Source organism: Danio rerio, chromosome 23 (genome assembly GCF_052040795.2).
Source record: "Danio rerio strain M-AB ecotype USA chromosome 23, GRCz13ab, whole genome shotgun sequence".
NCBI lineage: Eukaryota > Metazoa > Chordata > Actinopteri > Cypriniformes > Danionidae > Danio > Danio rerio.
In genome coordinates, this window is record NC_141043.1 from 16,820,781 (window position 1) to 16,838,812 (window position 18,032).

At 44.3% G+C, this 18,032-nt stretch overlaps 1 protein-coding gene across 4 annotated transcripts in view; it reads right to left on the minus strand.

The window, feature by feature from the left end:
- arhgap46b (Rho GTPase activating protein 46b) overlaps positions 1-18,032 on the minus strand; it is a 158,746-nt gene that overhangs the window by 83,272 nt on the left and 57,442 nt on the right. For 2 of the 4 annotated variants that reach the window (XM_087306684.2, XM_087306688.2), the window contains exon 1: positions 14,178-14,337. The exons of the other annotated variants lie outside the window; for them this stretch is intronic. The gene's annotated coding sequence lies outside the window, so the exon portion shown is untranslated. Of the gene's footprint in view, positions 1-14,177; positions 14,338-18,032 lie in introns of those variants that run through there. 4 annotated transcript variants of the gene reach the window in all.

The window sequence follows — 18,032 nt, forward strand, 5'->3', positions numbered from 1 at the left end:
GTCAAACGCAGGGAGAATATGCAGACTTCACACAGAAACGCCAACTGACTCAGCACATCCCCTGGTTCTACTTTAAGCATGAGCCGGTTTAAGATTCTGACAGTATGATAACCTTGGGAAAAAAAAATCATGGTTTCACGATTTAATGGTATTGTAATTACTGCTCTAAAATATGTTATTTTTAAATGTCTGGGTAAACAGTATATTTACGGATATTATGTATCAACATGGTATATTTATTTGTAATATTTGAAATATTTTAAAACAATAAATGTCAGCAATAGGCATGGGACGATAACCATTTTTTTAAGGTATACACTGTTTGGAAAGGCCAAGGTTTGAAAACTGCCAAAATTTTCTGCTATACCGTTACCAAGGTATGCGAACGCTTTTTTTACGTTTTAAGTTTTTTTAGGACAACAGTCTCTCCAGCAGAAAAGATATCCAAATATGTTGCTTTAAATTGTAAAAAAAAAAATCTTTGTTTTAGAAACTAATGAAGACAGCAGAATGATGATTTTAATTGTTAAGGCTTATTTTTACCGCTCCAAAATATTTTAAATGTTTCTCAAATTAAACTATATTGTGTTCAAAGGGGAAAAATGTTCTTATTTTTTACCCAGACACTTAAATAAAATATTTTTAAAGCAGTAATCACAATCCCTTAAAACGGTGATATTTTGATCCAAGGTACCAGACAGTCAGAATCATATACTGGCCTATGCCTAGTCAGCAAACATTAAATGAATTCTGCTGTCTTAATTACTTTCAAAAACATTTTTTTTTTCAACTTGAAAAGGCATCTTTGGATATCTTTATTTTCTTTGGATATAAAGTAAGCCACTGCACTGTTCAGCTCTAAAGCAAGCATTAGTTATGCAGATGTTTCCTGAATCATGGACTGAAAAAACTCAATAAAATTGTCTTAAAAAACACATAAAAACCAACAACTACCTTAGGAATGGTATAACAGAACATTTTAATGGTTTTAAAACCTTGACTTTTCAAAACCGTGGTAAACCTTAAAACTGGTTAGCGTCCCATGCCTAATCTGCTTGTACATTAAGGTAGCATTCAGAAAAACAAAACACCAGTGAAGAAAATTCGGCGGCCAGCTAGCATTTCAGAAGTGTTATTGCAGAGCAACACAAACAGCATGCAGAAGTATAAATGCAAAACTACGTCTAAGACATGCGCAGTGGATCACGTCGATCACTTAAACACATTTTATTAGCTTTTGTTGTGTTTTTTAAATTATTAAACGTCTTTAAAATACAAAGTCTTACAAAATGCCTTAATATTATTCAATACAATTTAAATAATTATTACAAAGAATTTTGCCTTTGGTTTTTAGCCAAGCGCAACTGAATTTTGGATTCCACCTATTCATACTAAAGACACAATAAGAACCTGTTTCTCTTGTTCACCTCACTTTAACAGCTGAACAGAGATCCAGCTGGCCTGCACACTTCCACTTAGTGCAGGAGTGTGCAGGTGTGAGCCAGAAAACACTCAACTAAGAGTGACTTTCTGTGGTTCAAACTCAACACACTTAATGCATGTAATAAACCTGCAGCATCAATCGCTCATGTTAAGGCATTCGTCACTGGTTATGTTCAGACGCTCATATGTGCAAGTTTTCCCACAGTCTATTTCAGGAAATCATAGTGAAAGTGCTTTCCCTGAATATGAGGTCAGGTGAGTTTACAAAGCCAGATTTGGCATTTAGTGGCGACCAGGCACACGGCCCACAGATGAGAGTTTGGAATAGTGGGTTAGTCTAGTGATTCTGGCTCTTTGCTTGTTTCTAATCTTCCAAGAGTTACAACAAAAGATCTCAAGCCGGAGATTAACATGCCTATCTTCCTCTGCTACAGATGGCCAACTATATACACAATGCACCGGAAACAGATATCGTCCAGCTCTGAGATTGCTCTAAAGCACTGTCTGAAACTGTTTCAGGAACAAGACTCACATCTACAAACATGACAAAGCACCTGTTCAGTTCAGGCCAAAAGGGAAAACCTGCAGTGCATCTGTTGCAGTCTTTCATTTGCGCCTGATTTTCAGATATTGTCTTTAGACAGTAAAAAGGAGGTTTATTGTTTTTTACTATTTATTTCAGAAACATTTTTTGGTTATGCTGGATGAAAGTTTCTTCACATCCTGATAGCAATTAATACAATTATACATAATTAATACTTTATATCTATTTTAATCAGTATAAGTTACTTTTGAGAGTAATGCATTACAATATTAAGTTACTCCCCCAAAAATTATCTAGCTGCGTTACTAGCTGTGTTATGGTACTTTGAGTTACTTTTGCATTCGTTTTTTTTTTTTTTTTTTTGCTTGATCTTTTTCAGAACTTGCAGGTTTTTATTCTTCTTTTTATTAATTGAGGAGATCTGCAATTACCAATACACTGTGTAACCTTCATTTCCTTTTATAAAAATATATATATATATATTGCAGGATAATGTTATCTTCCTGACCTCAGGGATATACATGGCATATGTATAGATTAATGAAAGTTGTAATCAATGTGTTTGCTATTTTTTTTAACTTTTTGTGTTTTTAGTAAATCACAGCCCATTTTCCCACAGCCCTCTTTTCCTTTACTTCCATGCATTCATTCATTTTCTTGTCAGCTTAGTCCCTTTATTAATCCGGGGTCGCCACAGCGGAATGAACCACCAACTTATCCAGCAAGTTTTTACGCAGCGGATCCCCTATCCAGCTGCAACCCATCTCTGGGAAACATCCACACACACATTCACACACACTCTCATATACTACGGACAATTTAGCCAACCCAATTCACCTGTATCACATGTCTTTGGACTGTGGGGGAAACTAGAGCACCCGGAGGAAACCCACACGACGGCAGAGGGGCATGCAAACTCCACACAGAAACGCCAACTGAGCCAAGGTTCGAACCAGCGACCTTCTTGCTGTGAGGCGAACGTGCTACCCACTGCCTCGCCCACCATGCATTCAGAAAAATGAAAATACTTCCATCCATAAGGCTCAGCCATCTTGGTTTCTGTCTGTTCTGAACTCATAGATATATACACTAGATATCGCATAGGGACCCTAAGCATGCGTCAATAGCGCCGCCACATTGGTACAGTGCTCCCAGAACAAATGTCATTCAACCGCACTAGTCAAGACAGTGTTATTACGTGAAGATGCGGGACTTTAGCGCTCTCTACGGGTGTAGTAACGAGCAAACAAAGAAAACAAAGCACAAAGGCAGAACATTTCATAGGTAATATTATGTTTTTTTTCTGTTTTTGTATGTTCTGAACTTTTGTGCTAATCAGGTAAGATTATTGATGATAACACAGTCACTTACTGCATTCACCATAAGGCAAAGCAGCTCCAACTCGCACTAAACACTCGGCTTATGCTAGTTTTGTTGAATAAAATCAGCAAACAATGCAAAAGAAATATGACAACGAGATGCTGCGCTGCCAGAAACTTGTATTATTGTCGGCTAAGGTTAGTGAAAGAGTCGTTCGGGGGATTCATTCACAAACGAATCGCTCCCTCCGTCAGTATGAGAAGTGAAAGCAGAAGAGGAGGTGTGTTTCAGGACACGGATTAGATTAAATTTAACAGGGAGATTGAATAGTATATTTCTGTACACACAAACACAAGCTTTTTGTCAGGAATGCCCGTGCGGTCACTGATCCTTCAATGTAGAAAAGTTATGTAAATTTATAATTTTCGTAATTAGAAAAAAAAATTACATACTAGCATCCAGGAAAACTCCCGATCACAGATATATGTGTATATCTCTGGCTTTGCATGGCCACAGTCCTCCACTGTACCTTGGTCCCGCATTCATTTCAAAGGAGCGCTACCCTGTAGCAAGATGGCGGCGCTATTGACGCATTCCGTCCAATAGACAACAATAGGCCAGTCGACATCTAGTGTATATATCTATGTTCTGAACTGTAGGCCTACAGAAGCTTGAAACAGCAATTTTTGATAAACATTAATTTGACTAGTAAGTCATAACTGAACGAAACAGAAATGAAATTAAGATATGTAGAGTATGCATATATAGTGGCATTATTAAAGCAAACACTGCAATCAAACTATTACCGCCATGTAGGACTTTTTGCCATATTTTCCTACAAGATCCACACACGTGGCTGTCAGTAAAGGACCGTGCACACACACACACGCAGACACACATCACAAAATGCGGAAGTTTTTTCTTTCCATTTGGTGTGTGTTAATGAATTCCATAACTCTCTCACCAGTCCTTACTCCTTATTTGTTTGTCACGAGGGCATAAATGAAATGTTCACGGCAGCTAGCTCTCTGCAACTCTCACATGGTCACCCACTGAAGCCAAGCAGGGCTGCGCCCGGTCAGTACCTGGATGGGAGACCACATGGGAAAGCTAGGTTTCTGCCGGAAGTGGTGTTAGAGAGGCCAGCAGGGGGCGCCCAACCTGCAGTCTGTGTGGTTCCTAATGCCCCAGTATAGTGACGAGGACTCTATACTGTTTAATGAGTGCCGTCTTTCAGATGAGACGTTAAACTGAGATCCTGACTCTCTGGTCGTTAAAAAAAAAGTTAGAAAAAGAGTAGGAGTTTCACCCCGGCATCCTGGCCAAATTTGCCTACTGGCTTCTGTCCATCATGGCCTCCTAAACATCCCAATATCATAATTGGCTTCATCACTCATCAACACTATCTTCTCTCTACCTATCAGCTGGTGTGTGGTGTTCAGTCTGGTGCGAAATGGCTGCCTTCATGTCATCCAGGTGGATGCTGCACACTGGTGGTGGATAAAGAGATTCCTCCTAATGTGTAAAATGCTTTGAGTGTCCAGAAAAGTGCTATATATTTATATCATGAGTGAATGTGAAACATACCAAACTGCAGTTAAAGTCACCCAAAATTGCGTTAATTATGTTAATGTCTATTAAGACAAATAACTAAAGTACAGATGTCCAGTAGAGTCTTCGAAGTAATTGAAAGATCCATAAGGGTATCCTGCTGATTTGATTTAAAAGGGCACTTTTTGTCAGATGGCTCACCGGTCAGGTACACATCCACGCTAAAATATCAAGGTGAAAGTCATCATTTAGAATAGACCCAGCACCCAACCTAACACTGAAAATAGATTACCGGCGATATTTTTTATTGCGCGATTCCCGCGTTAAGGCAGCACGTTACCTGCTGATAACAGCCCATCACTATTATATATATATATATATATATATATATATATATATATATATATATATATATATATATATATATATATATATATATATTAGGGATGTAACAATATTGTAAATACCGTCATACCGCAATAGTAATTTTTTAATATTACCGTAGGCGCATGACTCAATAAAACTATATTTCTGAGAAAAGTTTGCTTAGGCAAATGAAGCTAACGGAAGGTAGCAGGAACTACAATTCCCATAAGCCTAGGCGTGGCCATCATCATTTACAGTCTGTTGTCACTACAGATCCAGTAATGCGGAGATGGAGTGTGCTGCTAGTAGCGGGGAAGAAAATTAGCTGAAAATGATCGAACCTAAAGCAAGTTTTAAATCGGATGTGTGGAAGCATTTCGGTTTCTTTCTAAAAAGATACGAAAAAAGAGAAAAGGTGACAGACAAAGAAAAAAAACAGTATGCAGGCACTGCCAGACTGTAGTGAAATATAAGTCGGGGAATATGACTAAAACAGTCATGGGGACTGCAGAACACAGCACACTTGTTAGATTGATGCAGACATTGACTTGTACTGCAAAGAGACCTCTATCTCACTTATGGCTTGTCCTCTCAAGTGGTGAAAAGACAAGGCACAACGTTACCCACTGCTGTCAAACTTGCCTAAATCATATCTCTCTGTCCCAGAAACCTCAGTCCCAAATGAGAGTTTTTTTTTCCTGTTGCAGGGGACATGCCCAGAGATCCCAGCTTTTACTAGATTATAGTTATATGATAATTCTCCCTAAAAACCCATCTCTATGAGTGAGTGATTAAATGTTGAATGTGATGAGTTTTCAACAATACTAAATTGAAACTTTATTTTTTTTAATATGGTTTTATAGTTTTTTGTTATTAAAATTGAAAAACGTTCGAGGTTACTAAAGTAACCCTTCGTTCCCCGAGGAGGGGAACGGAAGCACTATAAGTGGATTTGATTGTAAAATCCACGCATTGGGAGGTTCGGTTCAGAAGCTACTCGTCTGAAAGAGTATTGAACAGGCCAATTAAGAATGAATTGGCAGCGCAAGCCTGCGCAGGTGAGCGGCATAAGCAATCAACTGAGTATATAAGCTCACCTGGCGCCAGCAGACGCTATCCTTTTTAAGCTGAAGAGACTTTTAACAGCTAAGGGACAGTCATTATGGCGACGGAGTATAGTGCTTCCGCTCCCCTCCTCGGGGAACAAAGGGTTACTTTAGTAACCTCGAACGTTCCCCTTCGGGGGGAACTCCAGACACAAATGGAATTACATATGGACTAACCCTGAAAAGGGGGAGTGCGCATAAAAGGTGGTTAGCAGATAGGGAAAGCACGGGTCCGCCCAGGGGGGGAACTTAACCGTGGCGGAAAAAGCATATGGGGATCACCAGCGGGGATCGGCCATAGCAGGCACCTATACCCAAAACGTGGGCTGACCAGCGGGCAGACCTACTACGTAATGGGCCAGCAAGTGACTCCTCCGCTGAGTCAGTGCTGGGGGCCTCGGAGGAATCTGCAGGGCTCACCAAATGGGGAACTTTACTGACAGACAGGAGGGTGCACATCTCTCCGTGTTAGGGAAAGAAGGCACCGCAAGCGTGTACAACACCTACCGAGTTGTTTCCTCAATCACCAAAGGTACCTAACACCCTTGAGGAAACCGGCTCCACTCGCAGATTATAAAATCTTGCAAATGTGTTGGGTGTCGCCCAGCCCGCAGTTCTAAAAATGTCTGTTAAAGAAGCGCCACGCGCACACGCCCAAGAGGATGCAACGCTCCGAGTGGAGTGCGCATGCACTCCTGGGGGGCGCGGCTGGCCTCTACTCAAATAAGCACATGAAATGGCCTCCACAATCCAGTGGGATAAACGTTGTTTAGACACGGCACTTCCCTGCTGCCGTCCACCATAACAGACAAAGAGCTGCTCAGAAGATCTAAAGTTCTGAGTACGGTCCACATAAATGCGCAGAGCGCGAACTGGACAAAGTAAGGACAGGGCTGGGTCTGCCTCCTCCGGGGGCAGCGCTTGCAGGGTTACTACCTGATCTCTAAAAGGAGTGGTAGGAACTTTGGGCACATAACCCGGACGGGGTCTCAGAATAACGTGAGAAAATCCCGGCCCGAATTCCAGGCACAAGTCACTGACCGAAAATGCCTTCAGGTCCCCGACCCTCTTAATGGAGGCCAACGCGACCAGCAGAGCTGTCTTCAGGGACAGAAATCTTAAAGATACTGTATCAAGTGGCTCGAAGGGATCAAATCGCAGGCTCGTGAGAACGAGGGCGAGATCCCAAGAGGGCGTGAGAGGGGGGCGAGTTGGATTAATTCGCCTAGCGCCTCTGAGGAACCGGATGATGAGGTTATGCTTTCCCACGGTGCCGCCAGTCACCGCGTCATGGTGAGCGGAGATGGCAGCAACGTAAACCTTGAGAGTGGAGGGCGACAGCCTGCTGTCCAGCTTCTCTTGAAGGAAAAAGAGCACAACACTGATCTGGCAAGATCGGGGGTCTTCTCTGCGAGAGACACACCACTCAGTGAATAGACTCCACTTCAGGGCGTAGGCGTGCCTCGTGGAGGGGGCTCTAGCCTGAGTGATGGTATCAACCACCGCGGGCGGCAGGTTACCTAAGTCTTCCTCGCGTCTATGGACCACACGTGGAGGTTCCAGAGATCGGGACGAGGGTGCCAGACGGTGCCTTGTCCCTGAGAAAGTAGGTCCTCTCTCAAGGGATCTGCCAAGGGAGGGCCGTCGCGAGGAGGGAGAGCTCTGATATCCAGGTTCGGTTGGGCCAGAGGGGCGCAACTAACAAAACCTGCTCCTCGTCCTCCCTGACCTTGCACATTAACTGCGCGATCAGGCTCACTGGGGGGAAACGCATACTTGCGTACGCCCCGAGGCCAGCTGTGGGCCAGTGCATCCGTGCCGAGAGAGCCCTCGGTCAGGGAATAAAACAACTGGCAATGAGCGTTCTCGGGGGAAGCAAACAGATCGATCTGGGCCTCCCCGAATCGCGCCCATATCAGCTGAACAGACTCGGGGTGGAGTCTCCATTCTCCAGAGTGAATCTGCTGCCGTGAGAGCACATCGGCTGCAAGGTTGAGCATACCTGGGATGTGAATGGCGCGCAGTGACTTCAGCCGCAGGTGACTCCAGAGGAGCAGACGGCGGGTGAGCTGAGACATGCGGCGAGAGCGCATTATTATTATTATTATTATTATTATTATTATTATTTCCTTTATTTAGCCAGGAGATCACATTGAGACAGTACTGTCTCTTCTTCCAGTGAGACCTGGTCAAGATGGCAGGCAGCACATAAAATTTCATATAAAAATCACAAACAATACCACAAAATTACAAAATCACCATTCTTAAAAACATCAGCTCATAACAAACACATCAGCTCATAACAAACCCCCCATGCGGTTGATATACGCTGCCGCCGCCGTACTGTCCGTCCTGACCAGCACGTGTTGCTGCCCCAGCGCCGGAGAAAAACGGCGGAGAGCAAGGAACACTGCCAACAGCTCTAGGCGATTGATGTGTTAATGCAGCTGGGCACCTACCCACAGGCCCGCAGCTGCATGCCCGCGACACACGGCTCCCCAGCCTGTGCTGGAAGCATCTGTCGAAACAACAACATGACTGGACGCCTGTCCCAGAGGCACACCGGCATGCAGGAACGAGGGGTCGTTCCAGGGGCTGAGGGTGCGGCGACACAGCGCAGTAACAGAGACTCGGTGTGTGCCCGCATGCCATGCGCGTCTCGGAACTCGATCTTGAAGCCAGTGCTGAAGTGGTCTCATATGGAGCAATCCGAGCGGCATGACGGCCGCAGCGGAAGCCATATGCCCCAGGAGCCTCTGAAAATATTTCAGTGGGACCACTAACTTGCTGTCGAGCTCCCTCAGATAGTTCAGCAGCAGGCGAGCGCGCTCTCCGGAGAGGCGCGCTACCATGGTGACCGAGTCCAGCTCCATCCCGAGAAAAGAGATCCTCTGCACCGGGGCGAGTTTGCTCTTTCCCCAGTTGACCTGCAACCCCAATAGGCGGAGATGCCGGAGCACCTCGTCTCTGTGCGCAGTCAACTGCTCCCGAGAGTGGGCTAAAATCAGACAGTCGTCGAGATAATTGAGTACGCGGATGCCCGCAAGCCGCAGAGGCGCTAGGGCACCCTCCGCGAGTTTGGTGAAGACCCGCGGAGACAGAGAGAGCCCGAAGGGGAGGACCTTGTACTGCCATGCTTGACCTTCAAACGCAAACCGCAGAAACTGACGGTGGCGTGGAAAAATGGAGACATGAAAATACGCGTCCTTCAGGTCTATGGCTGCAAACCAATCCTGAGGACGAACGCATCGGAGGATGCGCCTCTGCGTAAGCATTCTGAACGACAGCTTGTGAAGGCAGCGATTCAAAACGCGCAGATCTAGGATTGGCCGTGACCCACCGCTCTTTTTGGGTACGATGAAGTACGGGCTGTAAAACCCGCTCTCCATCTCGGCTGGAGGTACCGGCTCGATTGCACCCTTCGCCAGGAGGGCAGCAATCTCCTCTCGCAAGACAGGGGCGGACAGGGGATTGACCCTGGTGAAATACACGCCCGTAAACCTGGGAGGCCGTTTGGAGAACTGTAGTTTGTAGCCGAGTCTGATCGTGCGTATGAGCCACCGCGAGGGTCTGGCCCGCGCTAACCAGGCAGGCAGAGCCCTCGCTAATGACGTCATCGCAGCAATCGTTGACGTACCCGCGGAGGGGCAGCGAGGAGCGGGTGTGCTGATTCGGGGAGCGCGAGGGTCCCACAGAAGAGCTGGAGGAGAGCGTTTCGCTCTGGCTCCGCACCCTGACTCCTGCGCGGAGCGGGTGTGCTGATCCGGGGAGCGCGAGGGTCCCACAGAAGAGCTGGAGGAGAGCGATTCGCTCTGGCTCCGCACCCTGACTCCGGAGGGGGGGCTTGGGGGCTGGGAGAAGGGAGACCGTCCCCCCAGCGCCCGTGAGCCGCTGGCGGAGCATGCAGACCTTGCGAGCTGAGAGGCGGCGCGTCCCAGGCTGGCAGGGCCTGCAGTGCCCGTGAGCCACTGGCGGAGTGCACCGAACCTACGAGCTAGAGAGCTGAGCTCAAACTGGCAGATTTCGGGCTGTCACCTCCGGAGAAGTGGAAAAGTGCCCTTTCATTTCATGGCAGTAAAAAGTGCCGTTGGAAATGGCGCCCCGCCCTCCAGCGGGGAAAGAGCAAGTTCCCTCCTCTCCAGATGACCTGTCCCAGGGACGCTTCGCGGTCCGTTTGCCAGACTTAGCGGCGTTCTGGGCAGGGGGAGTGGCCTGCTTCCGAGGTGCTCGACGCGCTCGCTTCGCCAGAGGTGAGTGCGGGGGCGGTGCAGCTCTCGTAGGCGGGCGCCTTCGGCGAGGAGCAGGTATGGATGGCACGGCGGGCGGAGTGGGCTTACGGGGCCGCCGATTAGACATCACCCATCGGACTGCTCTCTCACTGCCTCGAATTCCTGGGTGAATTCGCAGACTCTGTCGCCGACCAGCTTGGGATATGGGCGAGTCAAGAAAGCGGACTTTGTCAACTTCGCGCATATCAACCAAGTTTTGTTAGAGGTGGGGCTTCTGGACCACTAGTGTGGACATCGTCCTCCCCAGAGCACACGCAGCGGACTTAGTAGTCCGAAGAGCTTAGTCGGCTGCGGTGCGAAGCTCATAAGCCTGGGTTGGACCCACCCTCGTGCAGCTCGGCCAGCGCCTGCGCTTGGTAGCGCTGGACGGTGGCTATCGCATGCAAGGCGGATGCAGCCTGGTCCGTAGCTTTGTAAGCTCTAGCTCCGAGGGAGCCGAAAACTCACAGGCTTTGGATGGGAGACGAAGCAGACCCCGCCAAGAAGAGGCGCTGCGCGGATTAACCGCCATCGCACACTCAACCTGAGGAATCGCCACATACCCCCTGGCTGCTCCACCACCAAGAGTGGTGAGGGTGGAGGGACACGCAGCACGAGCAGAAAAAAGATGCTCTTTAAGACCGCGTGAGCCTACTGTGCGTCGCCGGGAAGAAGGGAACGCCCCTCTAGTCGGTCCGGCCGCGGAGCTGGGGGATAAACCATCTCCAACCCACGGCCGAAGCAGCCCGGGAAAGCACGGCTAACACGTCCATTTCAGTATCCGTTTTGACAGCGCTCACCTGCCCGAAGGGGGCGAGCGGGTCCGGATCATCTTCGGACAATGAAAGCCCACCCTCCGATGCCGCGGAGGACATCTGATCTCCGGTGACAGCGAGCGTGAGAGCTACCATCTGATTAGACGGATCACTCCCAGCGCCCGAAGCTTGGATGGAGCGCTTGGAGGAGCGAGAGGTCCGCGAGCCCTTAGGTGGCAGATTATCTCTCGCTGGAACCCTCAGATCTGCCCGAGCCCCCGCTGCAGAACAGGAGGCGACTGGGGTGGCTCGCTCTCTCACGAGAGTTTGCCGCGATCTCAACTGCGCGACGGTCATGGCATCGTAGTGACGACATGAACCGCCCCCGAGCACCACATTAACATGCTGGACCCCCAAACATGTAATGCAGTGATCGTGCCCATCATCCGGAGCCAGGAAACCCCCGCAACCAGAAACGCACAGTCGGAGCGCCGTCCTGAAAAGGACGTGCTGCACGACTGTGTTGCTCTTTTAGGATGCTTTGCAACAATACGCACCGCTCTGGAGGACCGGACCCAAAGGGACGCCAGGCAAGGGAGAAACCCAGATCGACCATCTGCCGCTGCGTGGACTCGCTCTGGACCGGGAGACACTCGTTCGCTCGAAGTGGCTGTAGACAGCAGGAGGAACCCTCATGAAGCTCGATCAGAAAAGTCTCTGAAGCGAAAAGGATAGCGTCTGCTGGCGCCAGGTGAGCTTATATACTCAGTTGATTGCTTATGCCGCTCACCTGCGCAGGCTTGTGCTGCCAATTCATTCTTAATTGGCCCGTTCAATACTCTTTCAGACGAGTAGTAGACCTCCCAATGCGTGGATTTTAACAATCAAATCCACTTATAGTGCTGGAGTTCCCCCCGAAGGGGAACTGAAGTTCTTGTTTCAAAACTTACAGATAGATGACTAATTTGTATGTCATTGATATGTTCAGTGCTGAGATAAATAAACACTTTTGGCACTTTTTTCGAGTCTTTTCATTAGTTTTGTTTTTCCTGTAAATTATTCAATAAATACCGTACCGTGCCATTTATACCGAGGTATTATCGTACTGTAAAAATTCTGATACCGTTACATCCCTAATATATAACGTTGAAGTCTGAATTATTAGCCTAGTTAACCTAATTAACTTAGTTTAGCCTTTAAATGTCACTTTAAGCTGTATAGAAGTGTCTTGAAAAATATTTAGTCAAATATTATTTACCTTCATCATGGCAAAGATAAAATAAATCAGTTATTAGAAAAGAGTTATTAAAACTATTATGTTTAGAAATGTGTTGAAAAAATCTTCTCTCCGTTAAATGGAAATTGGGGAAAAAAATAAACAGGGGCGCTAATAATTCAGGGGGGCTAATAATTCAGACTTCAACTGTTTATATACATACTGTGCATACATACACACACACACACACACACACACATATAAATCTTCTACTGTAACTTAAATATAATATAAGTTCCCTTTTTGTCTTCAAGTTTGATTTGTGCAACTGACACACACACAGTCATGCTACTGTGCATTGTGGGGTTGATGACACAGAGGCCACTTGACAACAACCCACATAAATACAGTACATAATAGCACACTTACACTGCAATGTGGTACTTTTGTCCATATCTGACTCTACAAATAGACTTAAAGGGATAGTTCACCAAAAAAGGAAATTTCTGTCATCATTTACTAATTTTTCACTTCTTTCGAACCAATGATTTAATTTTTTTATTTATTTGTTTTTGTTATGCTGAAAAAAAAAACAATTTAGGAAATATTTAGAATTCCAGTAATTATTGACATCCATAGTAAAAATAAACAAATACTATGGACGTCAGTGGATGCCAGCTTCCAACATTCGAGTAGAGGGAAAGTAAATGAGAGAATTTTCACTTTGGAGTGAACTTTAAAATGACTTTTATACAGTTTTATAACTGTAACAGTTTTGAAGAACATTTGCTTCCATTGTATGGACTAAAAACTTTAAAATATATTCCATTATCTTGCATTATTCTCTAAATGTATTCTGTTATCTTGCACTGGCGATATCATTAGATAATAAATTAAATAGGATGAATAAATACTGAAAGAGTTTCCCTTTTGGTATGAACTCTCTGTATTTTAAATATATTTCTATATTTTTCTATATTTAAAAAAAATAATAATAAATAAATAAATAAAAAAACAAGAAGCTTAAAATATATGACAAGATGACAATAACTATCAGCCTAGATAACTCATAAAAAATCATATTTTAAACTAATGCGTTCTTATTTGGTTTTGATTAATTATAACAATTAATAATTAACCATACACATGTCCTGTAAACGATAAAAATTGAGAAAGAAATCTACAAGTGCGGATAGGGTTTCATTAAATCCACAAGCAACATTTCAGTAAAATCAAAGTCATTACTTTAAAACTGATCAATTTGAAACCAACTGAACCATCCAAATCTGGACTGACAAAGCTTTTAATATATACACAGTTGCAATATATACCCAGTGAAAATAAAGTCAAGATTTTGCCTACTAAAATTTTACCCCACAAATAATTAAATAATGATTATTATCATTATTAAATTTACAACCCATTTACTCTCATATAAAATAATTTACAATTAATCATTTAGCAGATATTTCAATTTAAAGTGACTTACAAATTCAAAACCCATCAATCCATACAGTATATGAAGCCCATTTCAAACTGTTCCAACATGCTTGGACGACTCAAGTTGTCCCATAAACACTAAAAACACCAAACCACTTCAAACTCTACCTGTAGGAAACTCCACACTTGTGCAGAAATCATGAAGTTAACAATCTGAAAGCGAATCCATATCCACAAAAGCACAGCATAGACTCCACCGTCTGACAGCAGTGACAATCACTCAGCGTGTGTGTGTAGCTTCCTCTTCTGACTCAAGGAGGTGGACACCAGAATTGTGTGTGTGTATTATTTACCTCCACTGTGAGGGTCTTTCCAGGACAGTGAGTCGGCCCTACCCTATCCCAGCATGCACCGAGAGGGCCATCTGCTGAGTGTGGGGGTCAGCAATGAGCTCATAGTGGCCCTGTAAACCGGACCACAAACCCCTGACCCCCACACTCACATGACCAAGACCAGAATAGACACCTTCTGTGCTAAAGGCCATGTGTCGAGAAAACAGCAAATGAGTCTGTGTGATGATCAGACACAGAGGAATGAGAGCACATACAAGTATTTAGTGATCTCTGTGACTACGTGCCTTTTGGATCAGATCAGATATCATCTGATTGCTCTTAGTCACTAACATAAAGGTTTCTAAAGCAAGCAATGCCATACAAGAACCAGTTCTGGCTCCTCAAGTTCCTTTGATAACACAAACACTTAATACACTTCATAGAATGTGCACATAGACATCTTTTGGAAAGAAACATATACTATATAACTGCAGGTTAACTGTGTTTATATTTAGGTTTTGTTTGCTTCAAGGGGACCTAAAATGCAAAATGTACTTTTATTAGGGGTTTAAACGCAGTTGTTTGGCAACAGTGTGTGAATATAACCAGCTTCTAATGGTAAAAATGTATTCATTCCCACTAGTCCTACTGCACCCAACCTCACTGAGCTGGGATCGAACCAGCGATTCTTTGTATGGGAGTCGTTTGCTCTAACAAGGAGACTAAAGACCATGGCCTCTAGTGTTTGTCGCTATAGCACCTTTAGCGGTCAGAGGAGTGAGGTTTACTGGCATAGCACTTCACTAGCTGGCCTTCGTTACACTAACCTCCCTAAAGCCTGGTTCATCCTTCTGCATCAAGTGACCGGCATAATCCACGGAACTCGCGTAGCTGTGCATTTGTACTTCTGCCCGCTGTTTCGGTTGATCTGCATTAACACTACCGAAATGCTAGTTGGCAGTGAGGTGTTAATGTTCCTTTGTGTCGAATTTCTTCATTGGTGTTTTATTTTTTCTAAACGCTTCCTGAATGTGTAAGCTCGCTCATTTTGTGGCAGGAATCGACGGACGTGCAACAACTTTAATCATGAGGTAAACACGAAACAAAACTTTCCATCCGGAGCTCTTTTACGGGACTCCACACTTGTAAACAATCGCTCCATCCCGCATGCGTGGCTCTCTGTCCCGCCCAGACTCGTTAGCGCTACCAAGCCGACCAATCACAGAGCTTGCGATACGCATCGTTGTGAAGTGTAGTTACATTTTTTGAGAGGAGCACATCAGCGACACTGACTGCCACATCGTAGGGCTATGCGTCAACGCGTAGGCTGCGCTGTAGCGTACGCGTCGCTTGACACAGAAGTATAAATCAGCCTTAAGCCTCACTCCTATCCCAGATGAGCCCCCGCATGCAACCTAATGGTCCTTCTGCACCCAAACCAGTCTGATTTTTGATTGAACCGGCGATTCTTTGTATGGGAGTCGGTTGCTCAAACAAGGAGACTAATGACCATGGCCTCAAGTGTCTGTCGCTATAGCACCCTTAGAGGTCAGAGGAGTGAGGTTTACCTGCACAGCACTTTACTAGCTGGCCTCCGTTACACTCGCCCACCCTAAACCTCACTCCCATCCTGGACGAGCCTCCGCATGGAACCCAATGGTCCTTCTGCACCCAACCTGGTCTGAACTTGGATCGAACCGGCAATTCTTTGCATAGGAGTCGGTTGCTCTAACAAGGAGACTAATGAACATGGCCTCTAGCATCTGTTGCTAAAGCACCTTTAGACGTCAGAGAAGTAAGCACAGCACTACGCTAGCTGGCCGCCGTTACATTTCTACAACACTAAAAGCTCAAAAAGTAAAACATTTTTCATTTAAAGAATTTCATTAAAACATTACATGCTGTGATAGCATTTTTAGTGAATAATTTGTATGATTTGTATGATGATGAGCTTTAGGTATTGTTGCCTTTTTATATTTGGCTGAGCACACAGTTATATATATATATATATATATATATATATATATATATATATATATATATATATATATATATAGTCACTCACCAAACTGGAACCGACTGATAAATGCTTAATTAATTCATTTTCTATTGGCTTAGTCCATTATTTATCAGGAATCGCCACAGTGGGGGAAACCGAAGCACCCTAAGGAAACCCATGCGAACACAAGAAGAACATGCAAACTTCACGCAGAAATGCCAACTGGCCCAGCCGTGCCTCGAACCAGCGACCTTCTTGCTGTGAGGTGACAGTCCTAACTACTGAGCAGCCATACTGCCCAAAATGCTTAATTCTTGTAATGAAATAAAAAAGGAGGTCCTCCGAATATAATTTTGTAAATGATTTTTAAAGAAAAGATCTAGATTTTTTCTTGCCATTCCCTTCTTTTCTCAAGTTAGGGCTTTAAATTGTAACCTATTGTCCGATGTATTTGTTTTGTTTTTTGTAAATCTAAATCAAGATTTGCATTTATTGGCCAATATTCCAGTATCGACCAAAATTTCCATGCCAGAAAGAAATTTTAAACGTCATTTTACCCATAAGCGAATAAGAAAAACAGCACATCACTACGAGTACATCAGGCCTTGAGTTCAGTGGATGTTTACAAAACTTCATGCCAACAGAAGTCTAACAGATGCATGATAAAAACAGAGCTGTATTGTTTGAGGAATACACAGTACCCGCTGACTAGATAAAGACGTTATTGAGCTGCAAAACACTCTCCATCTAAACTTTCACATAGCTCTGCGTGCTTCAATGGAAAATATGCTTGTCCTTTTAAACATGCTGTCTTGGAAAAAAGCCTGGCGATTTCCCAAACGTTTGTAAGAAGAGGTCAGAGTGTCATTAATGAACATTTAACTTGCTAGAGAAATATTCTGAACAGTGTTAAATGCTGTGGGATTCAGTGTTTAGAATGTGGCCAGTGCTCTGAACATGTCTAGGCATGCAGACAGTGAAGGCAATGCAAAAAAAATGCTTTTCTTCCTTTTTTTATCTTGTTTCTTGGCAAAATATATAGAAATTCTTAAATCAAGAAGCATTTTCCAGACAGGCAAAACATATTGTCTTGTTTTAAAAAATAATATACCAAAATTAAGCAGGGTTTAGCCCTTAAAACAAGCAAACTTATCTTATTTTTCCTTTTGACATAATATTATTTTGCTTAGCTCATTGGTAGATTATTTTACTTGTTTTAAGGAAAAACTGGCTTGATTTTGGCAACCTACATGTTTTTTTGCAATGGGAAAGCAAGTCTGCAACTGCATACCAAAGAAAAGCTTCTTCTGTTTCATCTTTAATGTTTCTATTCTGAGTTACTATTCTTAGCAATACTTGAAGTAAGAAAAAACATGGCAGGTCATAATTTCTTTTGGTGAATTAGTAGGCACATGTTTTGTGTTTTTGTACTGTCTGCTTATTGTTGGCTCAGTGAAGATTAAGGATTGGGTCTTCATGCTTCATTTTGTTTCTTCTAAAAGATTTTTAATATTTGTGAATTATTCAACTTTATGTGAAATCTACACCTTATAAAATAACAACAACAACAACAACAACTTGGGTTCTCTCAAGGTTTTTTTTCTTCACTCCCATCAGGTGAAGTTTTTTTTCCCTCTCCGCAGTCGCCACTGCCTCGCATGGTTCAGGATTGGTAGAGCTACGCATCGATGA